Source organism: Elephantulus edwardii, unplaced genomic scaffold (assembly GCF_000299155.1).
Source record: "Elephantulus edwardii isolate Elephantulus edwardi_28Jun2011 unplaced genomic scaffold, EleEdw1.0 scaffold00054, whole genome shotgun sequence".
NCBI classification, from domain to species: domain Eukaryota; kingdom Metazoa; phylum Chordata; class Mammalia; order Macroscelidea; family Macroscelididae; genus Elephantulus; species Elephantulus edwardii.
Genome location: NW_006399804.1, coordinates 15,993,885 through 16,007,161, shown reverse-complemented (window position 1 = coordinate 16,007,161; position 13,277 = coordinate 15,993,885). Strand labels below are relative to the sequence as shown.

The following is a 13,277-nucleotide window of genomic DNA, read 5'->3' as shown; positions in this document are numbered from 1 at the left end:
GGAAACCTCTCCAAGCAGCATGTCCAAAGTAGGAGAGATAAATTTTCTTCAACTTTGCCTCCAAGGAGCACTCTGGCTGCACTTTTCCTAAGACATATCTCTTTGTTCTTTTGTCACTCCATAGGATGCTCAATATTCTCCTCCAATACCACACAGTTCAAAGACATCAATTCTTCTTCTAACGCCAGTGGAAGCATTTTAACCAACATGCCTCTGTGTGTGTTGGCTTCCTAGTCTGCTTTAATCACTGCCTGTTTTCTGGTTCTGTGAGTTAAAGAAGAGATTTCTGATAAATTGATAATTTGCATAAATCCACTGGAGTGTGTTTTTCATTTTTTTTGTAATTAAGAACACTTAGCTAAGAAACACAAATTTTCTTTAGAGGCCTGAACTTGAGATGTGATTCTGCTATCCAACTTGGTTTAAACTCTCAAGCAACAGAAATATATTGATACACATGAAAAAGTAAAAAAAAGTATATTAAAAGAAAAGGAATTATTTTAAGTAATTTTTTTAAAAGCATTGTTCAGTAAGTATTGTTTCTGGACAGAAAAAGAAGAGAAACAAGCATTTCCTCCTGCTATAACAGATGATCACACACCGTGGCCTGTGTGGTCAAAACCACTGTGATTTGCTGCCCTACTTTGACTCCTACAAGCAAACATACATTAGCATGAGCCAACTGTTTTTGGAGCAGCAATGAAGGTGACACCAGAGTACAAAGAGAACACTATGTATAAAACAATACTATTTTACACTAAGTTTCATTGATTTTTTAAATTACATTTACATCAGGTGGTTTGTTGTGTTGTTGTGTTGTGGTTTTTTTTGTTGTTTTTTTTTTAATGTTGCTTTATTAAGATCACAGGGAGAGAGAAAAAAAAGGCAACTGATAAGATCATTTCAACAGAAAGGTTATTACTTTCAGGCTGTTAAAGCATGCATTCTCATTTGGCATGAGTTTATCAACTGCCTTTTCATAAGGACCTGTGTTCACATTTTTCTATTTCATCTGAGTAGAAAAATGCCTCAGTCAGTTCTCATACTTAGGAAGTGGTTTCAGTTGTTGGAATGGCCTCAGTAACAAAGTATAAGAAGCATTCATGGCAGAACTCAAGGGTTCTCACAGTGAGTGGCCGGGGCCAGCTACTGATAGGAAGGAAACACAGAAATGACACATCTCAGTGACTATGGGTAAGCCATATGAAAATTTGCATCAGTTTGCCCAAATGAATGACGAAAAGCCAATGAAATCACACTTTCATCTAGTCTTTACGTATTAATTTCTTAGAAACCCATGAGCTACACCCAGCAAATCAGCTCTCAAAACTCCCAGAAGTTTACTGATTTTTGTTTATTACTAACTTAGCTATCCTGCACTATTACAACAAATACCAAAAGTGGATGATTTTCTTTTTGTAAAGTTTTTTTTGTCTGATTTTAGCGAAAGTTTATAGATTAGCTTTCATTCATTCATATATATTTTCTTCCCTAACCTCCTAAATCATTGTGTAATACTTGTCATGTTCCAGATTGTTATCATAGAAATAATGTTTTATCTTCCATTTCTTTAATTCAATCACAGTTAATGAGGCTGAAATTCTGAATTCAGGGTTCCAGCTCCACAGGAAAGCTTTCTCTCTCTGTTAGGTGCGAATGTCTTTGCTATCAATCTTTCCTGAGTCTAGGAGTTTCTCAGTGCAAGAACCTCAGAGCAAGGATGCTCTCTTGCTCCTGGCTCTTCTCTCTTGGTGGTGGAAGATCTTTGCAATATCTGCTTGACTCATTGCAAATGAGACTGATTTAAGATACAACCTAATCCGATAGTTTACATCATGCTTCACTGACACAGCTCTCTCTGTGCTTAACTATGTTATCAAGGCTCTTAACATCATTTTGTTGTTATTGTGATGTTGATTGTCATTGAGCCAAGCATGAGTGACCCTATGAACAAAAGGGCTGAAGTGTTTCTATAACCCTCGTCATGTGGTTTAGGAAGTGGATGCCACTCCTGCTTCAATTCAAACCTGAATCAATCTTGGAGCTCCACTAACCACTGCTTATGATGGGTAGCCGTTATGGTGTTTGACAAACCTATGACACAGTTATTCCATTATGGCATTTGAGACTTAATGGTACAAAGTCCAGTGTCACAACAAACCCAGATTACCTCAGCACAGCAAATTGCTCTACTAATCCCTGGGGCCTAAATTTTAAATACAAGAGCCCTCCAGGAGGTCTGGTTGACTCTAAACAAGAAGCTTAAATAAAAAAAAAAAAACAACCGAACATTCACATTCCACACAGACCCTCAACCAAAATAAGAGAACCCGCCTTGTAGAGTCCAGCCAATTCACTCAGTCTACAAAATGGAGTCAAGGGCTTGGCCTTCAATGCAAGTACCCTTCTGGAGGTCTTGTGGACTCTAACAAGGGGCTTAAAAAAACCCACAAAACACCAAACAATCCACTCAGATCCTCAACCAAAACAAGACCACCATCTTAACAGAGTCCAGCCATTTCACCCAACTGCAAAACGGAGATATGTGTCTGTATGTTGTTGTTAAGTGCTTTTGAGTAATGATCCTATATAAACAAATGACCTTAGCCCTGTTCTATAAGTATTGTCCTGTCTCTAAGTTCATAGTTTCTACAGGCAAGTTTAGGAAGTGGATGCCATGCCTGCTTCTAAGCCTGTCTTAATCTGTGGGTTTTACAAAACATTGTCAACCATGTGAAACCATTATGGCATTTGATTCACCAATTGCACACCGTTCAGTATCGCAGCAATCCCAAGTTACCTCAGTACAGTGAAACGACAGAGCAGTGCTGTACCACAAAGGAGAATGTTCATTTCAAATAAAATTAAAATCAGGCCTGAGGGCCTGTGACCCTTGGGTCCAAACAAATTTTCAAAATCTCCCAGCCCGTGCACCAGGCTTTCATTGGCTCCAACAAGAGGCTTCCAGCCCACACTCACCAACAACCAACTAGTGCAGAGCCGACCCATAGCTTATCCTCAAGAGGCTGTAAATCGATTGAGAGGGGATTGCCCATTCTTCTCGCAAAGGGAGTAGCTGATGGATGTAAACTGCCTACCTTTGGGTTCACAGTACAACTCCTTTCCCACTGGGCCACCAGAGCTCCCTTTATGATAGTTAAGTTTCACAGTTGTTGTTGTTGTTATGTGCCGTCGAGTCATTTGCGAATCATAGAGACCCTATGTACAACAGCCCTAAACCCTGCTCTATCCTGTGCCAATCTCATTGCCTCTGACACACCCATCCCAATTACCCCAGTCACTGAATCAATCCACCTCATAGAGGGTCTTCCCCTCCTACGCTGTCCCTCTACCTTACCAAGCATGATGTCTCTCTCCAAGGACCTGTCTCTCCTTACAACATGTCCAAAGTATGTCAGACGAAGCCCCAGAATCCTTGCCTCCAAGGAATAGCCTGGTTTAACCCTCTCCAGGATGAATCTGTTTGTTTTCTTGGCAGTCCAGTGTACATTCAATACTTTTCTCCAGCACCATAGCTCAAAGGCATCAATTCTCCTTCTATCCTCCCTAGTCATTGTACAACTCTCTGATGCATAAAAAGTGATTGCAAAGACCATGGCCTGTATCAGGCGCACCTTAGTCTCCAGAGAGACACTGTTGCTCTTGAGTGCTTTAGAGAGGTCCCTAACAGCAGACTTTCCCATTGCGATACGTTGTTTTTTTTTTTTTTATTTCCTGGCTGCTGGTGCCAAGAGTGTTGACTGTGGAGCCAAGCAAACTGAAGCTGTGAACAATCTCAATCTCTTCACCATCCATCCTGATGCTACCATTTGGTCCAGTGGTGAGAATCTTTGTCTTCTTGATATTGAGCCTCAGTCCATACTGAAGGCTGCAGTCCTTGACACTCTGCAGCAAGTGCATGAGGTCCTTCTCAGTTACAGCGAGCAGGGTTGTGTCATCTGCATAATGCAGATTGTTAATAGATCTTCCACCAATCCTGACACCACACTTCTCCTCATAGAGCCCGGCTTCTCGAATAATCTGCTCTGCATACAGGTTGAAAAGGTATGGAGATAGGACACATCCCTGGAGTACAACCTTCCCAATTTTGAACCATGTGGTGTTACTTTGCTCTGTTCTGATGACTGCCTCTTGGTCCAAGTATAGGTTTCGCATTAGCACGATCAAATGTTCTGGGATTCCCATTCTTTTCAGAGTCAGCCACAGTTTGTTATGATCCACACAGTCAAACGCCTCAGCTAAGATCCATCTAACACCAGCTACAATATCCCTAGTGCCACCACCCCTTCTAAACACAGCCTGGACTTCTGGCAGTTCTCTGCTGGTGTGTTGTTCCAGTCGTTTTTGGATAATCTTCAGTAGAATCTTTCTTGCATGTGAAATCAATGATATCGTTGTGTAGTTTCCGCACTCAGTTGGGTCATCTTTCTTTGGAATGGGAACAAATATAGATCTCTTCCAGTCAGTTTCACAGTACATAGGATAATTATATCAGAAGGCAAAAAAGAATGCTATTAAATAACATTGAAAATCAAGACCTAGTCTGAATGGCACATAGTTTGAGGATGCAAAATTTAATCCATAAGAATGAAAATGCTAAAAGAAAAAGAATCACAATGCTTCCTTTCTTCTTCTTGGATTCTTTTTCTGCATCATATAATCAGGTCTGTAACCCTTTCTTTCCTTAGCTTTTTAACTGACACCACACTACTCTCTTACAAAGCTAACTAAAGATCTGTTTTCTGCCATGTAACTTTAGCAGTCCCTAGATGTAGCTAGAGTGCTCCTTTGAAGCAAAGATAGCCCGACTTCATCTCACATTGGGAAGTTGTGAGAAGTGTCAATCTTTGAAGAAAGGCATCATGTAGAAGGTCAGAGAAGGATGAAAGAAGCCTCAATGAGATGGATTGACCTGGTGACTGCAACAGTGGGTACAGCAGACATGGTGAGAATGACAAAAGATAGGGCTAGGTTTCAATCTTTTATGCATAGCTTGTCTAAGAATTGAAGCTGATGCAATGACATCTAACAAAAAATATTCAATTTTACTCCCTCTAGCCATTTATTGTTCTACCACTGTTGACCAGTGAGGCTCTTCTCTGTGCAGTTAAAGTCTGTCAGGAGATATTTATTTTGCATATGTGGATTATGTGTTATTTAGAACCCATTTGATCTTCACATGGCTCCATGCATGCACTGTACTAATCATCCTACCTCTGTGGTTGTTCCTGTTCAGTGTCCTAGGAAGCTTCTTCAGTACTCAACCATTAAGTCCTCAAACTCCCTAGAGCTTGGCTCAAAGTTTTCTACCTCTAGATTCTCTATCTGCCCTCCCCCAATGAGTTGATTGGTATAATTCCAGGTGGTACAAAATTCTGGACATAACAAAGAATGGAGAGGAGATTCTGGTGGGATTCTGGGCTGTCTGACTGCATAGCTAAGATCAAAATGGCTGAGTGAGCACTGAGGAGATGGACCATCATATGGTTTTTTTCTCTTCATTATTTTACAAAAGTTTCTTCTTAAATGTACAATCGGCTCCAAGACAACACTTCATTTTAACTACAGGTGGCAACAGTTATAACAGAGACTATAAATGTTTTAAAAAGGAACAGAAGCAAAGTTCATCATTACCTAGTCTTATTTTTTTTGCCAGATTTCTTAATTCCACCCATGACGAGGGGGCCTTTGCCTATGGCCTTTGCTTTTAGCTCTTTGAGTTTCTTTTTGTTGTTGTTGTTGTTGGGTTTTTTGTTTGTTTGTTTCTGCTAGAAAGCCTTGTCTTCCTTGTCCTTCTCCTTGGTCTGCTTCTTGGGCTGTTTCAGGGGCTTCTTCTTACCACCTTCATGACCCGACATGGTGTTTGCCACCCCTTCCCCAGACCTCTGTCTCTAGATTCTCTTATTAAACTATTTCACTTACTCTAATGGCTTCTAGTTACCACAATGACTGGTGATACTGATTTCCAACATTTGCATGTCTAAGCCTGATTTTGAGTCTGTGTGTGTGTGTGATTTTTTTTAATACATTGTGTTTCACATACAATCATTCTCATGCATTATGTTTATAAAATTAATCACCATTGGATCTTGCCCATAATTACCCTGTCTTTTCACCCACCTGATCTTTTTGTTTAGGCCCAGGGCCTATGCTTCTGCCATCTTCACTTAAAAGACTTTCCAGACAGTGCTTGCTTCAGCAGCACGTATGCTAAAATAGGGATGATATAGAAAAGATTAGCAAGATCTTCCAGACTTCCAGCTTCTCATAAAAATGGAACTTATCCATGTTTTTTTTTTATCATAGATGTGCTCTTTCAGTAGTATACATTTTATAATTGTAATTTACAACATCTATCCATGACTCAAGGTAAAAGAAAAAAATCCATCATTTGGAGCAACTCTATCTTCTTTTTTCTTGTTCTTTTGCATCTCTCCAACAAATCATCGGCACCCTAGACAATGATTCTCTTAAAATATTAAACTACGATGTTTTTTGCACTTAAAGTTTTTCTAAGGGTTCCTTTGTTCCCAAGGTAAGATGAGAAGAGAAAGTAACTGACGAGATGATCTGAGTTCTTTACCTTTCTGATGAGGCACATGTTGCACCTTTTCTCCTTCTTGATTACCACAGCTTAGCCACTTAGACCTTTCATCAGCTGTTCAAACATTACCAACACCTACTTGCCTCAATGGGAAAGTACATGCTGTTACCTTGATCTAGAATGCCTTTTCTCCTCTCTCTGTTTGCCTAATTCTTAACTTCTCTTTCACCATCTTCCTAGTTTTATACTATTTCTCCATACAAAGATTCTTGTAAAATACTCTGCAATGTTTTAAAATGAAATTTGTTATTGTAATAGTTTGAGCTAAAAAGTTCTTTGTTGTTATGTGCCGTCGAGTCACTTGTGACTCATAGCGACCCTATGTACAACAGCCCTAAACTCTGCTGTGTCCTGTGCCAATCACACTGTCTCTGACACTCCCATCCTGATTATCCCAGTCTCCAAATCAATCCGCCTCATAGAGGGCCTTTCCCTCCTGCGCTGTCCCTCCACCCTCCCAAGCATGATGTCCTTCTCCAAGGACCGGTCCCTCCTTACAACATGTCCAAAGTATGTTAGATGGAGCCTCAGAATCCTTACCTCCAAGGAGCTGCCGGTTTAACCCTTTCCAGGATGAATCTGTTTGTTCTCCTAGCAGTCCATGGTACCCTCAACACTCTTCTCTAGCACCACAGCTTAAAGGCATGAATTCTCTTTCTATCATCCCTAGAGCAGATATAGTAACTGAGGCTGAGATCTCAAATATGGTCACTCCTGATAGCATGTCAAAAATATGTGAGATAAATTCTCACCAACCTTACTTCTCAGGGTCATTTTGGCCATACTTCTTCCAAGACAGAGCTCTTTATTCTCTCAGCAGCACTTCTAGCACTTTTTATATTCAGTAGTTTTTGCTAATACTATCATCCAAACACAGCAGGCTTTTCTTTGGTCTTCCTTAGCAGTGAGGAAGGTGAAACTTTGTGTATGTATTTTGGACAGGTTCTCAGGGGGGGCCAGGCACTGGAGAAGGATATCATGCTTCTAAAGTGGAGAGTCAAGGAGAAAAGAGAAAGATCCTTCAGGAGATGGATTGAATCAGTGTCTGTGGCAATGAGCTCAAACACAGTAACAATTGTGAGGTTGATACAGGGCCTGGTAGTACTGTGCACAGTGGCTGTGCATCAGAACCAGCTTAGTGGCACCTAAGAGCAGCAACAACATCTCTCAGCAGATCACACACTAATTTCCTTGCTTAGAAGTTTAAGGAAATGTGGCTGGAAATTTTATTCTTGGTGCCTGTGGAGCAGGAGAGTGTCTAGTACACATATTTTTTGTTCATTCAGTAGAGCTGTGCACTTCAAAGTAAACAAGGTCAAGACTTGCTTTTCAAGAGTACATTTTCAATGATGTACCTTTTCTGCTGGGTGGTTATTGTATGTGTCATATATTCCTCTCGGGGTAGGTGGGAGGAGGTCAGTAATTGTGCAACAGTGAATGAATAATTTTTTTTAAAGTGAACTGGGGAGGAGAAAGGGAGGGAGGGGGGTAAAGAGTGTAATAATTAATGAATGGAAATCTAACTTTTCTGTAAACTTTCGTTAAAATCACAATCAAAATAAAATTTTATATATGAAAGCAAAGAGTACGCTTTTAAAATACATCCAGAATCAGCATCTCCTAAGCTTCGGGATAGACTTTAAGCTCAAAATCTTCATGAAATATTTTTTGTCCCTGAAATACCCACCAGAGAAGCCATCCTTAGCTAGGTCTCTAGCTACGGGGAACCAAGCACTGCAGTCAGCTCTCCTTTACTAAGCTCCCAAAGCAAACCAATCTACACATGGGCTTCTGTTTGATTTCCACTCCTAAAGACTTATCAGGTGTCAAAATAAAACAGTGCTGCACAGGGTTTCCAGTGGCTGAGATTTCAGAATTGTTTCGCCAGGCCTTTATTCTGTGGTGCAGCACAGTTAACTTGAACCTCCAATCTTTTGGCTAACAGTTGGAGGCACTAACTGCACCACCCAGGAACTCCTTGGTAAACTCAAGTGAGAGGAAAGAAGTCTAATTAGATCCTTCTGGAAGGGGAGCTCTGGTGGCCTAGTGGAAAAAAAAAAAAGAAACCTTCTGAGTTTAGATTCCTTTTTTTCTGGGATGGGGTGATGCAGTGGTGATAGTTCTGGTATTACATTTTGAGGAAATAGCTGAGGGGATCATACAAGCACTGGAACAGGGTCAGCCCATGTAGGAATAAGTTTTTCATGACTTCTGTCCTTTCTCACAATGCCTGGCAGCTTTGCTTCCGTTTCTCCCTCCTTTCTTAGGCCACTAGAATGGAAGACACACAGTTTATTCTCCTGAGACCCGTCACAGAGGGAAAAATGACATTTTATCTGCCTTCTTGAAATTGACCATTTCACTGTAGTTTTAAAAATATCTTGATGGAAGCAAATTTTTCTGGTTTCTTTTCTGGGAAAAAGCGGAACCAGAAAAAAAATTATTAAAAATCATGACTTGGCAAAGATTCTCATAAAGGTCACTGACTATTTTTAGAAAGTGACTATTACTTTTAGGAGGGGGGTAAAGTGCAAGAAGGGGCCATGATAGGATTCTTTTAGATTAACTCTACAATCTGGGAGGTTATTCACTAGAACACATTTCAATTATTTAAAATGTGCTTGTAGGATAAGCGGGTTTGTTTGGAAATTTAAGCCCACAGAAAAGTAATTAAGTACTTTTGGTTAGCATTCTTCACTCATTTCAATGCTATGGAGTTGGAAATCACTCCTGATAGATCCTCTAGTGGGTATTCCAAGGCTGTAAACCACACAGGAAGAGATTCCCATAATTCTTCCTTGGAGAAGATGGTAGATTTGAACTGCCCACCTTGGTATTGGCATGGTAATTCTTTAACTATTAGACCACCAGAATTTCCTATACTCAGCATACCTACTGTAAATATTTTTATTTCTTTGGAGAAATTGATGCATACACTGATTTTAAGTCGACTTTACTTAAAGGGGGGGTTGACTCTTCTGGTTAATAAGCCTCAAAACAGGAGATTCCAGTAAGAAGATGGGTGGCGGTGCCTGAGTTCTCAGAAGAAATGGAGGTGCCAGGAACCCTCAGTGTGCACTCTGCATTCCCTGTTCCTGGGCGGGATTGTGCAAGAGTTTCTTAGAATGAGGGAACGAGCTTACACTGAAACCTCTGGAAACACAATTTCATCACTCCCCTGTATTTTCACAGCTCTTTGGGGATCCCCTTACCTATTTAAGTTTCCTTTTCTTTCACCTAAGGCTACTCCTCAGGCAGACTTTCTCTGTCCAGGTTTGTGTTATGTCTCAAGCATCGCCCTTTGGGACCATGGGCGATGCCACGCCTCTTGGGGCAACTGGGGCTGAACTGTGAATGAATCGCTTTTAGCAATATTAGCAATTCATTTAATCCTCTCAGACATGAAGTTGACTGTCATAGCATGAATTGCTGGTACAGTCATCTACAGGATGAGCCCTTTTGAGAGTCACAAGAGACTTCAGGAAACAATATAATATTCACATTTTTGGTAGACAGGGACACGGGGATGTAATAACTTATGTTTTTACTATGCTTTTGACTTCTCCAGGCATTTTTACTCACAGCAGCATACCTGTGGGAAGGGCTATTGTAATTATAAAAAGGATTGAAATCTTGTTCTCTAACTCTTAATTGCTAAAAAATTTAGCTGGCTTCACAGAATGTTAGTGTCATTCTGTATAAAATACACATAATAACAACTATGATGAGGGTTATATCATTGTTGTTAGGTGCCCTTGACTGGAGTATGACCCATAGCAACTCTATGAACAATAGATCTGAGCCCTGTCTTATATCCTGTACCATCCTACAATTTCTGATACCCTAGAGCCCATTGCAGCAGTCACCTGACAATCCACTTGGTCATGGGTCTTCTTCTCTTTTGCTGTCCTTCTGTCTTTTCAAGCATCATGTCCCTCTCCAAGGAGTAGCCTCTCCTAGCAACATACCCAAAGTGTATAAGTTGTTGTTTTTATGTGCCATCTAGTCACTTGCGACTCATAATGGCCCTATGTACAAGAGCCCTAAACCCTGCTCTATCTTGTACCAACCTTATTGTCTCTGACACACCTACTTCCATTACCCCAGTCACTGAATCGATCCATCTCATTGAGGGTCTTCCTCTCTTGTGTTGTCCCTTCCACTCCCAAACATAAAGTCCTTCTCCAAGGACTAGTCCTTCCTCGCAAAATGCTCAAAGTATGTCAGTCGAAGCTTCATAATTCTTGCCTCCCTCCAAGGAGAAGCCCAATTTCACCCTCTCCAGGACAAACCTGTTTGTCCTTGGTGTATTCAACACTCTTCCCCAACACCACAGCTCATAGGCATCTATTATCTTTCTATCTTCCCTAGTCATTGTCCAGCTCTCTGATGCATAGCATGCAATGTATTTGCCTCCATGGAGCATTCTGATTGCACTTTCTCTAAGACATGTTTGTCTGTTCTTTTGACAGTTATGAAGAGGCTTAAAAAGACTTTGTACACTGCAAAACATTAAGAATGACTGAAAGGGTGGGACAATCTGGGGGCCTTGACTCAGAAGTGGAGGGAAGCTCTAGAGCAAACAGAGAAACTGTTGGAGACCCTTGACTAGCTGTACTTGGAGTATGCCAAGCAGACTGCACCCTGCAACAATGGGATGGAAGGGGCCGTGGAGGCTCTGCAAGACCCCTTAATTGTCCACACCATCGGGGAGATCCAGGGTCTGACCACAGCCCACAAGCAGTTCAGGGCCACCTTCCCTGATGCCAACAAGGAGGGCCTGGCCATCCGGGGCATCCACAAGGAGGTGACCAAGATTGTCCAGACTTATCATGTCAATAGGGCAAGTACCAACCCCTCCTCAACCATTCAGGAGATCAGTGGGAAATGGGACCACATGCGGCAGCTGGTGCCTTGGAGGGACCAGGCTCTGACAGAGGAGCATGCCTATCAGCAGCACAACAAGAGGCTATGCAAGAAGTCTGGGGCCCAGCCCAATGTGAGAGGACCCTGGATTCAGACCAAAACAGAAGAGATTGGGAGGATCTCCACTGAGATGCATGGGACCTCGACACCAGCTAAACCACCTGAGGCAGTAGACAAGAGTATTGTCAACTACAAGCTAAACATCAGCCAGCTGGAGGGTAACCACCAGCTCATCCAGGAGGTGCTCATCCTTGACAACAAGCACACCAACTACACCACGGAGCACATCTGAGTGGGCTGGGAGCATGACCTCACCATCATCGCCAGGATCATCAACGAGGTGGAGAACCAGATTCTCACCCGGGGTGCCAAGGACATGAAGCAAATCAAAGAATTGCAGGCCCCCTTCAACCATTTAGTTTGGGATCACTCAGGCCACGCTGAGTCCTGAGGAGTTCAAAGCTGCCTTCATCAGCTTGGGTTATGATGTTGGCGACCATGCCCAGGGAAAGGCAGAGTTTGCCTGTATCATGAGCATCGTAGATCCAGGTGTTCATTGACTTTATGTCTCAAGAGATGGCTGATGCAGATAGGGCAGACCATGTCCTGGCTTTCTTCAAGATCCTGGCTGGGGACAAGAAGTACATCACAGTGGATGAGCTTCACCAAGAGCTGCCACCAGACCAGGCCAAATCGAGCAAATGTCTCCCTACACTGGCCTGGACACTGTGCCTGGTGCTCTGGACTACATGTCTTCTCCACGCTCTGTACGGTGAGATCATCTTCTAGCCGACCCCTGCCAGGCCGGCTGCACTCGCCTCCTAGCTGTGCACACCCCACCCTGCACCTCACTTCTGCTCCTCCTGCCCAGGTTGGGTTCTTGCTCTCAGCACTAGAAGACACCAGCTGGGACCCACGTGGCATCGAACCTCCCTACCTGCGAAGTGACAGTTTACAAAATTATTCTCTGCAAAAAAGAAGAAAATAACCAACAACAAATGCTAGTGAGATTGCGGAGAAACTGGAACCCTTATTCACTGTTGGTGGGAGTGTAAAATGGTACAACCACTAGGGAAAGCAGTATGATACTTTCTCAAAAAGTTGCAAATAGAGATACCATTTGACCCAGCAATTCCACTATTAGGAATATATGCTAAAGAAACCAGAACTGCCACTCAAGCAGATATATGCACACTTATTTTTATTCTGGCTTTTTTTCACAATAGCAAAGAATTGGAAACAACCCAAATGCCTATCAACAAATAAATGGATAGAGATGCTAATACCATACACAATGGAATACTATGTTGCATTGAAAAGCAAGAAACTCATGAATTATTATACAAAATGGGTGACCCTGGAGGACATTATGATGAGTGAAAGATCTCAGTCACAAAAGGACAAATACTGCATAATGCCACCATTGTAAAGCAGGACTGACATTGGGGTTGGGGGGAAACTAAGAAAAGAGGGGCTAAATAATGTATACTGCATTGAAATAGATGAGGGAGAGAACTGTTTAAAAGAGATATATAATTAGACATTTTTGTCATGACAGGAGGCCAGAATGAAGGCTGTGTAGTGGAGTTGACTGGGGTGGAGGGGAATTGTATAACAATGAAATTTTCTTTTCTTTTCTTTCCTTTTTACTTTACAAAGAGAAAAGTGAACTGGGGAGGAGGAGGGATGGGCAGGGAGAAAAGTGCAACAGTGAATGAATGGAAAT

General features: G+C 41.8%; 1 pseudogene; it reads left to right on the top strand.

Moving 5' to 3' along the window:
• The first annotated feature begins 1,103 nt into the window (after window positions 1-1,103).
• Window positions 1,104-12,327, top strand: LOC102871069 (annotated as a pseudogene).
• Window positions 12,328-13,277: the final 950 nt, after the last annotated feature.